Source organism: Canis lupus, chromosome 18, assembly GCF_011100685.1.
Source record: "Canis lupus familiaris isolate Mischka breed German Shepherd chromosome 18, alternate assembly UU_Cfam_GSD_1.0, whole genome shotgun sequence".
Taxonomy (NCBI): domain Eukaryota; kingdom Metazoa; phylum Chordata; class Mammalia; order Carnivora; family Canidae; genus Canis; species Canis lupus.
The window spans coordinates 54,851,447-54,862,225 of record NC_049239.1 but is presented as its reverse complement, the minus strand read 5'-3'; the positions used below and the strand labels follow the sequence as shown (position 1 = coordinate 54,862,225).

The following is a 10,779-nucleotide window of genomic DNA, read 5'->3' as shown; positions in this document are numbered from 1 at the left end:
TTCTCTGCATCTATTCAGAGGATCATATGGTTCTTGTTTTTTCTCTTGCTGCTATGACCTGTCACTTTGATTGCTTCACGAGTGTTGAACCAGCCTTGCATCCCGGGGATAAATCCCACTTGGTCATGGTGAATAGTCTTCTTAATGTATTGTTGGATCCTATTGGCTAGTATCTTGTTGAGAATTTTTGCATGTGTGTTCATCAGGGATATTGGTCTATAATTCTCCCTTTTGGTCTTGTTTTGGAATTAAGGTAATGCTGACCTCGTAGAAAGAATTTGGAAGTATCCATCCCTTTCTATCCTTTGGAACAGCTTAGGTAGATAGGTATTGTTTCTTCTTTAAACGTTTGATAGAATTCCCCTGGGAAGCCATCTGGCCCTGGACTTTTGTGTCTTGGGAGGTTTTTGATGACTGCTTCATTTTCCTCCCTGGTTATCGGCCTGTTCAGGTTTTCTGTTTCTTCCTGTTCCACTTTTGGTAGTTTGTGGTTTTCCAGAAATGCGTCCTTTTCTTCTAGATTGCCTAATTTATTGGTGTATAGCTGCTCATCATATGTTTTTAAAATCGTTTGTATTGCCTTGGTATTGGTTGTGATCTTTCCTTTTTCATTTGTGATATTATTAATTAGAGCCTTTTCTCTTTTGTTTTTAATAAGGCTGGCTAATGGTTTCTCGATCTTATTAATTCTTTCAAAGAACCAACTCCTCGTTTTGTTGATCTGCTCTACAGTTCTTCTGGTGTCGTGCTCGCTTCGGCAGCACATATGCAGTTCTTCTGGTATCTATTTCATTGAGTTGTGTTCAAATCTTTATTAATTCTCTTCTTCTGCTTGGTGTAGGTTGTATTTGCTGTTCTTTCTCCAGTTCCTTAAGTGCAAGGTTAGCTTCTGTATTTGAGTTTTCCCAATTTTTTGAGAGATGCTTGTATTGCGATATATTTCCCCCTCAGGACTGCTTTTGCTGTATCCCACAGATTTTGTTTTTTTTTAATTTTTATTTATTTATGATAGTCACAGAGACAGAGAGAGAGAGGCAGAGACACAGGCAGGGGGAGAGCAGGCTCCATGCACCGGGAGCCCGACGTGGGATTCGATCCCGGGTCTCCAGGATCGCGCCCTGGGCCAAAGGCAGGCACCAAACCGCTGCGCCTCCCAGGAAACTCATGTATCCCACAGATTTTGAATGGTTGTATCTTCATTCTCATTAGTTTCCATGAATCTTTTTAATTCTTCTCTAATTTCCTGGCTGGCCCTTTCATCTTTTAGCAGGATGCTCTTTAAACTCCACGTGTTTGAAATCCTTCCAAATTTCTTCTTGTGATTGAGTTCAAGTGTCAAAGCCTTATGGTCTGAAAATATGCAGGGGACGATCCCAGTCTTTTGGAATCAGTGAAAACCTGATTTGAGACCCAGTATGTGGTCTATTCTGGAGAAAGTTCCATGTACACTTGAGAAGAATGTGTATTCAGTTGCGTTTGGATGTAAAGTTCTGTAAATATCTGTGAAATCCATCTGGTCCAGCGTATCATTTAAAGCTCTTCTCTCTTTGGAGATGTTGTGCTTAGAAGATCTGTCATTTGCAGAAAGCGACGTGTTGAAGTCTCCCAGTATTAGCGTATTATTATCTAAGTATGTCTTAACTTTGGTTATTAATTAATTGATATATTTGGCAGCTCCCACATTCGGGGCATAAATATTCATGATTGTTAGTCCTCTTGCTGGATGGATCCTTTAAGTATGATAAAATGTCCTTCTTCATCTCTTACTACAGTCTTTGGGATAAACTTTAATTTATCTGATATGAGGATGGCTACCCCTACTTTCTTCTGAGGACCATTTGAATGGTACGTGGTTCTCCAACCTTTTATTTTCAGGCTGTAAGTGTCCTTATGTCTAAAATGAGACTCTTGTAGACAGCAAATAGATGGGCCTTGCTTCTTTATCCAGTCTGAAACCCTGCGCCTTTTGATGGGGTCATTAAGCCCATTCACGTTCAGAGTTACTATCGAAAGATATGAATTTAGTGTCATCATGATACCTATTCAGTCCCTGCTTTTGTGGATTATTTCTTGGGCATCCTCTTTCTTTTACAGAGTCCCCCTTAATATTTCTTGCAGAGCTGGTTTGGTGGTCACATATTCTTTCAGTGTCTGCCTATCTTGGAAGCTCTTTATCTCTCCTTCTATTCTGAATGAGAGCCTTGCTGGATCACGTATCCTTGGCTGCATGTTCTTCTCATTTAGGACCCTGAATATATCCTGCCAGCCGCTTCTGTCTTGCCAGGTCTCTGTGGAGAGGTCTGCTGTTAATCTAATATTTCTCCCCATATAAGTTAGGGATCTCTTGTCTCTTGCTGCTTTAAGGATTTTCTCTTTATCTTTGGGATTTATAAGTTTCACTATTAAATGTCAAGGTGTCAAACCGTTTTTATTGATTTTAGGGGGGACCTCTCTATCTCCTGGGTCTGAAGTCTGAATGCCTGTTTCCCTCCCCAAGTTAGGGAAGTTCTCAGCTATGGTTTGTTCGAATATGTTTTCTTGTCCTCTGTCCCTGTCGGTGCCCTCTGGAACCCCAATTAAATGTAGATTTTTCCTTCTGAGGCTGTCATTTATTTCCCTTAACCTTTCCTCATGGTCTTTTAATTGTTTTTCTCTTTCTTCCTCAGTTTGTTTCCCTGCCATTAACGCGTCTTCTGTGTCACTCACTCGTTCTTCTACTTCATTAACCCTCGTCATTAGGACCTCCAGTTCGGATTGCATCTCATTTAATTGATTCTTAATTTCGGCCTGCTTAGATCTGAATTCTGCAGTCATGAAGTCTCTTGAATCCTTTAAGCTTTTTTTTCCAGAGCCACCAGCAGCTTTATAATTGTGCTTCTGAATTGGCTCTCTGACATAAAATTGTAATCCAAATTCTGTCACTCTGTGGAAGAGAGGACTGTTTCTGATTCTTTCTTTTGTGGTGAGTTCTCTTTTCTAGTCATTTTGCTCTGTGCAGAGTGGCTGAAAACGAGTTGTACTGGAAAAACGGAAGGCAGAAGAAAAGAGGGGTATCATCTGGTTCTATGTACTGTAAATCCCTCGACTTCCCCTGGAGTTGTCCAGCGCTGCTCAGTCAAAAACTTGCTCTTCCCCTGTCCTTCAGCTGGTCTTCTGGGGGAGGGGCCTGCTGTGCTGATTCTCAGGTGTGTGCACCTGGGGGAGCTGCCCTGCGCCCCCCGCCCCCTGCCCGGTGCCGGGCTCAGTGGGAGCTGTTTACCCCGTGAGGCCCCTGTTCCCTGGCGGCCCCGCTCCATCCCAGGCACAGGGTGACACCAGGAGGAACACCACACTGGCGGCAGCCGGCCTTCCAGCTCTGGAGTCAGCTCCCGCAGTCACTGCCGCCGCAGTCTCCCAGTCTGCACTGGCCTGGATGCTCCGGGGGCGGGGTGCTGATCTGCACGGTTCGGGGGTGCCCGGCGGCAGGAGGGTCCTCGCTGCCCTGTGTCCTCCCTCCTGTGCCTCCGCCTGCCCCGGGGGTGAGCATAGGATCCTGGGCTGTGTCTGCTCGAGCCCTGGGATCCGGGGCCTGCGCTGCTGGAATCGCGCTCCCGGGCGCAAGGCTCCCGAAGGCAGCAGGGCGCAGCCCCCTCCGCCCTGAGCCGCCGCCTGAGCTGCTCCCGGGGCCCCTCCGGGCGCGCGCTCCAGCCCTTTACCGCGCTCGGCCCGGTGTGTGGGGCGCTCCCCCCCGGGGTGCACTTCCTCTGTTAGTGATCCCGGGAGACCGGAGGCTCCCCTGCCCCTCCTGCGGTTCTGCCCAGTTTCCCTGCTAAGCGCCCTTCCCTCCAGGAAGAATCCGGTCTGCATTTTTAGGTTCCTGCTCCTCCGGGACTGGGCTTCCTGTCCCCGGGGGCTTTACCGCGGGCCTTAGCTGGGGTCCTCGGGGCCCCTCCCCACCTTTTCCCCCCACCTTCTACCTTGTTAGAAGCGCAGACTCCTCTCTGTAGTGTTCCAGCTGTTCTCTCTTTAAATCTCAGGGCGAATTTGTTGGTTTTTGAGGATGATTTGAAAGTTATCTAGGAAAGTTGGTGGGGACAGGTGACAGGGGACCCTAAACCTCTGCCATCTTGCCAGTGAGTCCTTTCCTGTCCACCCTAATTAAAATCATGACTCTCTTTTTCTCCATGGCACTTACCACCTTCTAATAAACCATCTATTTTGCCTCTTCGTTTGATTTATTACTTCTCTTCCCTTGATAAAATATAAACTTCGTGACAGCACAGATTTTTGCCTGTTTTCCTTACTGATGTGTCTCCAGTGCCAAGAACAGTGCTTGACATGAAATTGAAATGAAGGAAAACTTATCCCTCTACTCTTCAAGGTCTTCTGCTGGACTGGTAATTAAATTTACTTAAAATAGATTAACAGGAGAAAAAACATAGTTTTATTATTTATGAGCCATAAATAGAGCCTATCAAAAAAATTGATACCTAAAGGAATAATGAAGGCAGGCAGATTTTTACTTTTTAAACAAAGAGACAATGAATGAGTGAGGAATTGACAGGACAAAAGAAACTTAACTTTGGGAGCTACAATTGGTAGGGAATTCTAAACAAAATTGGACTGGGGTAGTAAACTAGTAAAAAGTAATAAGGAGTCTTCAGGGCTCTACACTTTATATCTCTGGTGATATAAGGATGTCCACATCCTGGTAGAGGAAAAGTGCCCTACACAGGAAGATTTATTTCCTCAATCACGGCAGCAGAGGATGATCTGAATGTCCTTATGCACAGATTGCCTCTTAAGTAACTTTTATTGAAAATAATCAATATGCCAAAGTGGTACATTAGGGGCAGCCTGCACTTGGCCCCTACAGAAGGCGCATTCGACAAGATGTTTGTGGATGAATGACCCTGATGAAAAATTCAGCCAGTGGGAGGACCCAGTCAAGCAACAATCAATGAGAGACACGAGTTCCCGGGCAAGTCCAGGTCGGAGATTCTAAGAAAATGACAGCGGAATTGAAGAAAAGACCATTCCAGACGATAGTACAAAGTCAAGAACCACCAGCAAAGAATTGGGAGCTCCAGCATGATCTGACTTGCATTACATCATGTACTTTCTGGGGTCCTGGAGATGACTGTAAAATATGGGGTGCTGTGGCAGCTAGAAGCACTGAGTCTGGAGCATGTAAATGATTCCCTTCAGTGGGGCAGCAAGCCCTCTCTATGAGGGGACCTAACAACCCCACTGAACCTGAGGCTGTAAGCAATATCACTCCTAGAAGAACTTGGGTCCCACTGGGGATGGACATTCCCTGTGGCTTTTGAAAAAGGAGGGAATTATGGAATCTCACTTAAAAGGCAGCATGGGTGGAGATGTGATAGATGTGGGGGTGTCAAAGGGATAAACAGACGCTGATGAGTCCTGGTCATCAGATTGCACATCAATGAGCATACTTAGGGGAACACAGACAAGTGAACGTTTTCCTCAAGTTTAGGGTTAATGGGCAGATGTGGATGCTCAGCTCTCCAGGAATAGGTGTGATTCCTAGAGAGGACCACAAGATGTCACCCTTCCGGCGCTAATGACCCAGGCTCCACATCCCTGTTGTGGGTAACTGTGCCTCCACCTTGATTACCTGGACGACTCCTGTTGATCCTTCACATCTCAATCAATCACCTGATAGCTTGTTTAGGAATCAAGATTGACCTTCCTGCAAACCTGAGTACACTCACGCTCTCTTGCCTCCAAGTCGCTCTCCTGGCTGATACCTGGTGTTTACTAGAGAATGTGACAGGTGGAGGAGGAGGCAGACACAATTTTGGTATCAAAGCATTCAAGAAATAAAGCAATGGGAGGTGAAGTGGTGACAGTTATGATTTCTCTCAGTGTTTACTCTAGCCCTCAGGGTCCATGGGAGAGGGCCCAAGCTGTGCAAAGAGACATTGAACAGATCAAAGAAAACACCTAAATCATCCTACATTTGAACCTCAGCAAAGCATTGGTTGAACACTCTCTCCCATTCCAAATGTGTTTGCCCAGATGAGAGGGAAATGTTTTACTAGAGGCCCTGTCACCCCTCTCTTCCAAACAAATGACTTAGTGCTGGTTTAAATTTCATTTATGTTACTAAAATGGATCTAATTATCAGAAGCTCCTCTCTCTTTGTCTCTTTAAATCATCCCACTCTGCACATCCTGAGCAGAAGACACTTAATATTTTCATTACCTTTATTTGCCCTGAAAGCACAGAGCATGTGCTCAATCATGATAAATTAATAGCATCAATTTGCAGAATCAGTTCTGGGGGTAGAAACTGGGGAGTTGCATTCTCCAACTGGGAATAGTTTGTCTCTCTCACTGACTACTCATTGTTCCCACACATTCAATAAATACTGGGACTCTGACCCATGCCTCTCCTACCCAGGGAATGAGCAAAAGAGGAATGGAATTTTAAAAAATCCCCAAAGGCAATTTGAGATCACTTACAGAGAGGATTCCTGTTCGGGGGTTACAAGAACCCAGGTGTTGGGATGGGAGGAACTGGTCCAGAGCATCTACAAATCGCTTCAGCCATTCCAGGTTTCACCTGGTTGCAGTTTCACCTCCTGGCCCAGAAGTCCATGGTGTTCATGTTGTTCAGTTCCCAGCATGCAGTGAGATCGGGTCTTCCTCTGTTTTGACCCTATGCAGCATTGTTGAAGGTTGACTGTTACTCTAGCATAAGTACTTTCTTTATATTCATGTCACAACCCCCAAGAAGCCCTCCTCAATGTCCTCTGGTTAGGTGGTCATTTTCCATGCTCCCATAACTCATAAAGCACTGTCCTTTTGGGTTTCTGTGTGTCCTGGAGACACTACTTCTACAACCTCTGTAAGAGGTGATGTCAAAAACTGAGAAAACATGACTTCTGTCTTCTTCCCACCTTTAAACTCCCATCAGTGCCTTCCACTGGAGAGCCACACAAGACAGCACTGGCAAGGGTCCGGGATATGTAACTCACAGGCTTTCAGTTCTAGTGATAGAGACGTGAGTAGGACAAGCAACTCTAGAACTGAGAAGACACAGAGCCTATCTGGTACACAGAGATTTAACCTACAGAGCCTGAGTGCTATTTTTCAGCGTGATGGAGACCACTTGTCTGACCTATGGAAAAGTTAATAGCTGGTGTGCTCATTGCCTACAACAAAATAAGCATGACTTATTGGCATAATATATATATACATATATATCAACTGACGCACCCATAAACTTTATCGGTCAATACTGTGTACTAGGTAATGCTGGGATAAGAAAAGTCCCGTGAGGTCTACGTCTTATGTCTCAAACCCAGAGTGGCAGATCTACAATCAGAGATTTGGATAAGTTGCTAAAGCTACGTGTACATAAATATTAAAGCATAATGGAATTCAACAGGATCAATACCCAAAAGGCACAAATTATTCTTATTGTCTACTTCACTACAAGAGATTATTCAAGAAGTAAGTACTTTGTGGTAAACAAAGTATAAAGGTCAGCAAAGCAAATAGTCTTGAAACTCCTATGGTGAATATTAGTTCATCAATTTCCTGGTACAACTCACAACTCCTGAGGTTATTTGACCTCCATCTTCAGGCAGAGCTTCCAAAATTTAAAAACAACTTTACTCAACTTATTATTGATGCCACAGGCTAACTGCTTTCCTTCTGAGGCTAAAAGATGGAGAAAATCTGCTTATTTTCATCAACCTACATGGCATCCGAGTGCCATTTACTTAAGCGTTCACAGAGGATTCCAACTCCCCCTGTTTGGAATGTACCTCTGATGAGGCCATGACTTGCTGTCCTCAAGGTTCTTCCCATAGGGGCCAACTTACAATGAGCAGCATGTACCTCAGGGATGACCTAGCACATCTGCCTACTGAGGGGATGGTCAACAAGAGTTGTTAGCACCTGGCCTTGAGCACCACAAGGCAGCCTCTCTGGAATTGCTCTCTGTAACATCTATTCCTCAGACAGAGCTCATATATTGTTACAGAGTCTCACCTTGGTCTGGCGGCTCTGACTCCACCTTAAAAGGAGCTTGGGATGAGAAGAGAGTCCTTGACCTTCAAGTGTCTTCTCATGGCAGAACAAAATTGCTAGGAGTTCCACCTGGAAATCTCTGGGGCCATGATAATTTCATATGCGCAGTTGATTGCAGCCCATTTTAATGCAACCTGTATGTTTATTGTATCATTGAGAGGACTTTAGGTCACTGTAGGCTTGTTATTTATGATTTATTTAGTCTGTAATTTGTCACTAATTTAGATATGACCTTTCTAGAGATCTGGGATTCTGGTGTTGGGGTATGATATGTGGTTGTAATTTGATGTTTAAAACGTTGCAAATCGGGGATCCCTGGGTGGCTCAGTGGTTTAGCGCCTGCCTTTGGTCCAGGGTGTGATCCTGGAGTCCCGGGATCAAGTCCCGCGTCGGGCTCCCTGCATGGAGGCTGCTTCTCCCTTTGCCTGTGTCTCTGCCTCTCTCTCTCTCTCTCTCTCTCTCTCTCTCTGCCTCTCATGAATAAATAAATAAAGTATTTTTTTAAAAAGTTGGAAATCTGCGGGAAATTTCTTCTCATAAATGAGGCTCTTCTTCTATTTCTGAACAGAATTCCCAAAGAGAGGCTATATATGGGAGCAAAGGGAGTAACTCACCAATAGTAGGTGGATCCTGGTTAATGTGAACATATGTTCTTCTAGGGAACATAACATTGCATAATTTCTTTAAGTGTCAGGTTATTTTCATATACAGAGTTAACTATTATATTTCTTAGGCCAAATGGGAGGAACAAACATCTGACTTCCCCGTAAGAAAGGGTCAGACCATCTGAGGAGAGTACCTGATACAGCTGGGCCATGGGAAGATCCCAGTGATGGGTGATGGTGGATGAAGTCAATGTGCAATGGGATGAAGTGTCCTCAAACTCCAGGTTGTATCTGAAATGGCACCTGGACTGGATTCCCAGCATTGTAAAATGCCCAAGTAGGGCAGTGTACACAATGAGAAACTGCTAAGGCAAATTTTGGAGCAAACCAAGCATTTCTAATTTTTTTCCTTGAATCCTACTCTATGTTTGACACAGAAAGAAGATTTAGACACCTAGAACCATTGAGTTATGGCAACAATGGCAAACTGGTGAAGGAAATAATCTCTGATGTGCAGTGGTCTTTACCACATCATGGGCTTCTTTTTGCAGCCCACAGCTTAGAGCAAGTGACTGAGCATGTACTAGGGGTATGAGAGTTGAGGCAATGATCCACGGAAGTAGTAGATGGCTTGGTCAGCTCACACATTTCCCTGATGAACCTCAGGGCAAAAATCTCACGGGCTCAATGGTGATAATGACAAGAGAAGAAGTAATAGAATGGTTTTGCGGAGCTTATAAAATAAGGCACGCTGATGATTTGCAGGGACACCTGGGTGGCTCAGTGGTTGAGCATCTATCTGCCTTTGGCTTAGGTCATGATCCCGGGGTCCTGGGATCGAGTCCCCCATCAGGCTCCTGCAGGGAGCCTGCCTCTCCCTCTGCCTGTGTCTCTGCCTCTCTCTGTGTGTCTCTTATGAATAAATGAATAAAATCTTTTAAGAAAAAGATATTTGCAGCTTTGGATGAAGACATATATATTTCAAATTTGATACTTCTTACATCCATGATATAAAATGTTGTTGACAAACACATCTCTTAAAGAGCCGAAAGAGATGCTTTTAAGTTTTGTATGTCCATGAATATCATGTATTGCTAAAATGAGGCAGGTTTATTCATTTTTTCATCTGTATAGATGTAAACCCCGAAAAGACTCCTCACATGAATGTGCAAATGGGAAGAGAGGTGATTGCGTGTCATCCTTGCGCAGGGGCCATGCTAATCTTCTCTGTATCGTTCCAATTTTAGTATATGTGCTGCCGAAGCGAGCACGAAGAGAGGTGATTGAATTCCCCTAGGTACCAGCTAAAAATGACATTGTGATCTGTTATTCCAAACACCATTTGGGACCTTATGATCCCGGTGTGATATCTTAAAACTTTGCATGCCCCATGTCTATGTTAACCACTTAAAGACTTCAACCCTAGAATCCCTGGGGTTTAAACCACAAGCAAACAGACACGTGTTCCCAGCGCCTCCTGATGTGAACAGGAGCCCAGAGACCCTTTGTGCCTTGAGGATAACTAATATCTATGGCCACCCGCCACTCCCCTATACCTTAGTTCCAGTACTAGGTGATTAGGAATTTAAAATCACAACAGCCATTTCAATGTGATCATAAAACAAGAAACCGACTGAGAAGTAACATGGAAGGAATTTTAACTGAGAGGAACCCCACTTTAATGTGAGAGAAATGCCAAAGGAACCGAAGACAAATTCCGAGGCACACGTTGTTCACATTAAGGATAAATAAACATTCCTCATTGGCGAAGTCGGTTAGATTCAGTTTGAGATTTCATTTGGAAGTGAGTTGATTTACTATGCTTCACATTTTACTTGTATGTTTTCCTTTTCATTATATAAACATTGTAGGTGACATTTACTGTCAGATACTGTGCTGAGGATTATTCCTGTATTAATTCATTTATCCAAAGATAAATCCCATGAGGCGGGCACTATTGTTATCACATTATTTTGCAGATGAGGCACTAGGCTAAGAGGGTCAGCATCTTGCTGATGTGCCCACATTTAGAAAGTGCAAGAGCTGAGCTTGAACCCAGTAGTCTGGCTCTACCGTTGGGCCCTTACACACTATTCGCACAACTCAATACATGAACACATTCTACTTTG

At 44.2% G+C, this 10,779-nt stretch overlaps 1 non-coding gene across 1 annotated transcript; it reads right to left on the bottom strand.

The window, feature by feature from the left end:
* Positions 1-9,818: 9,818 nt before the first annotated feature.
* LOC119864330 lies at positions 9,819-9,921 on the bottom strand. The gene has a single exon (XR_005373716.1). It is a non-coding gene; the product is annotated as a U6 spliceosomal RNA (small nuclear RNA).
* Between the last annotated feature and the right edge of the window lie 858 nt (positions 9,922-10,779).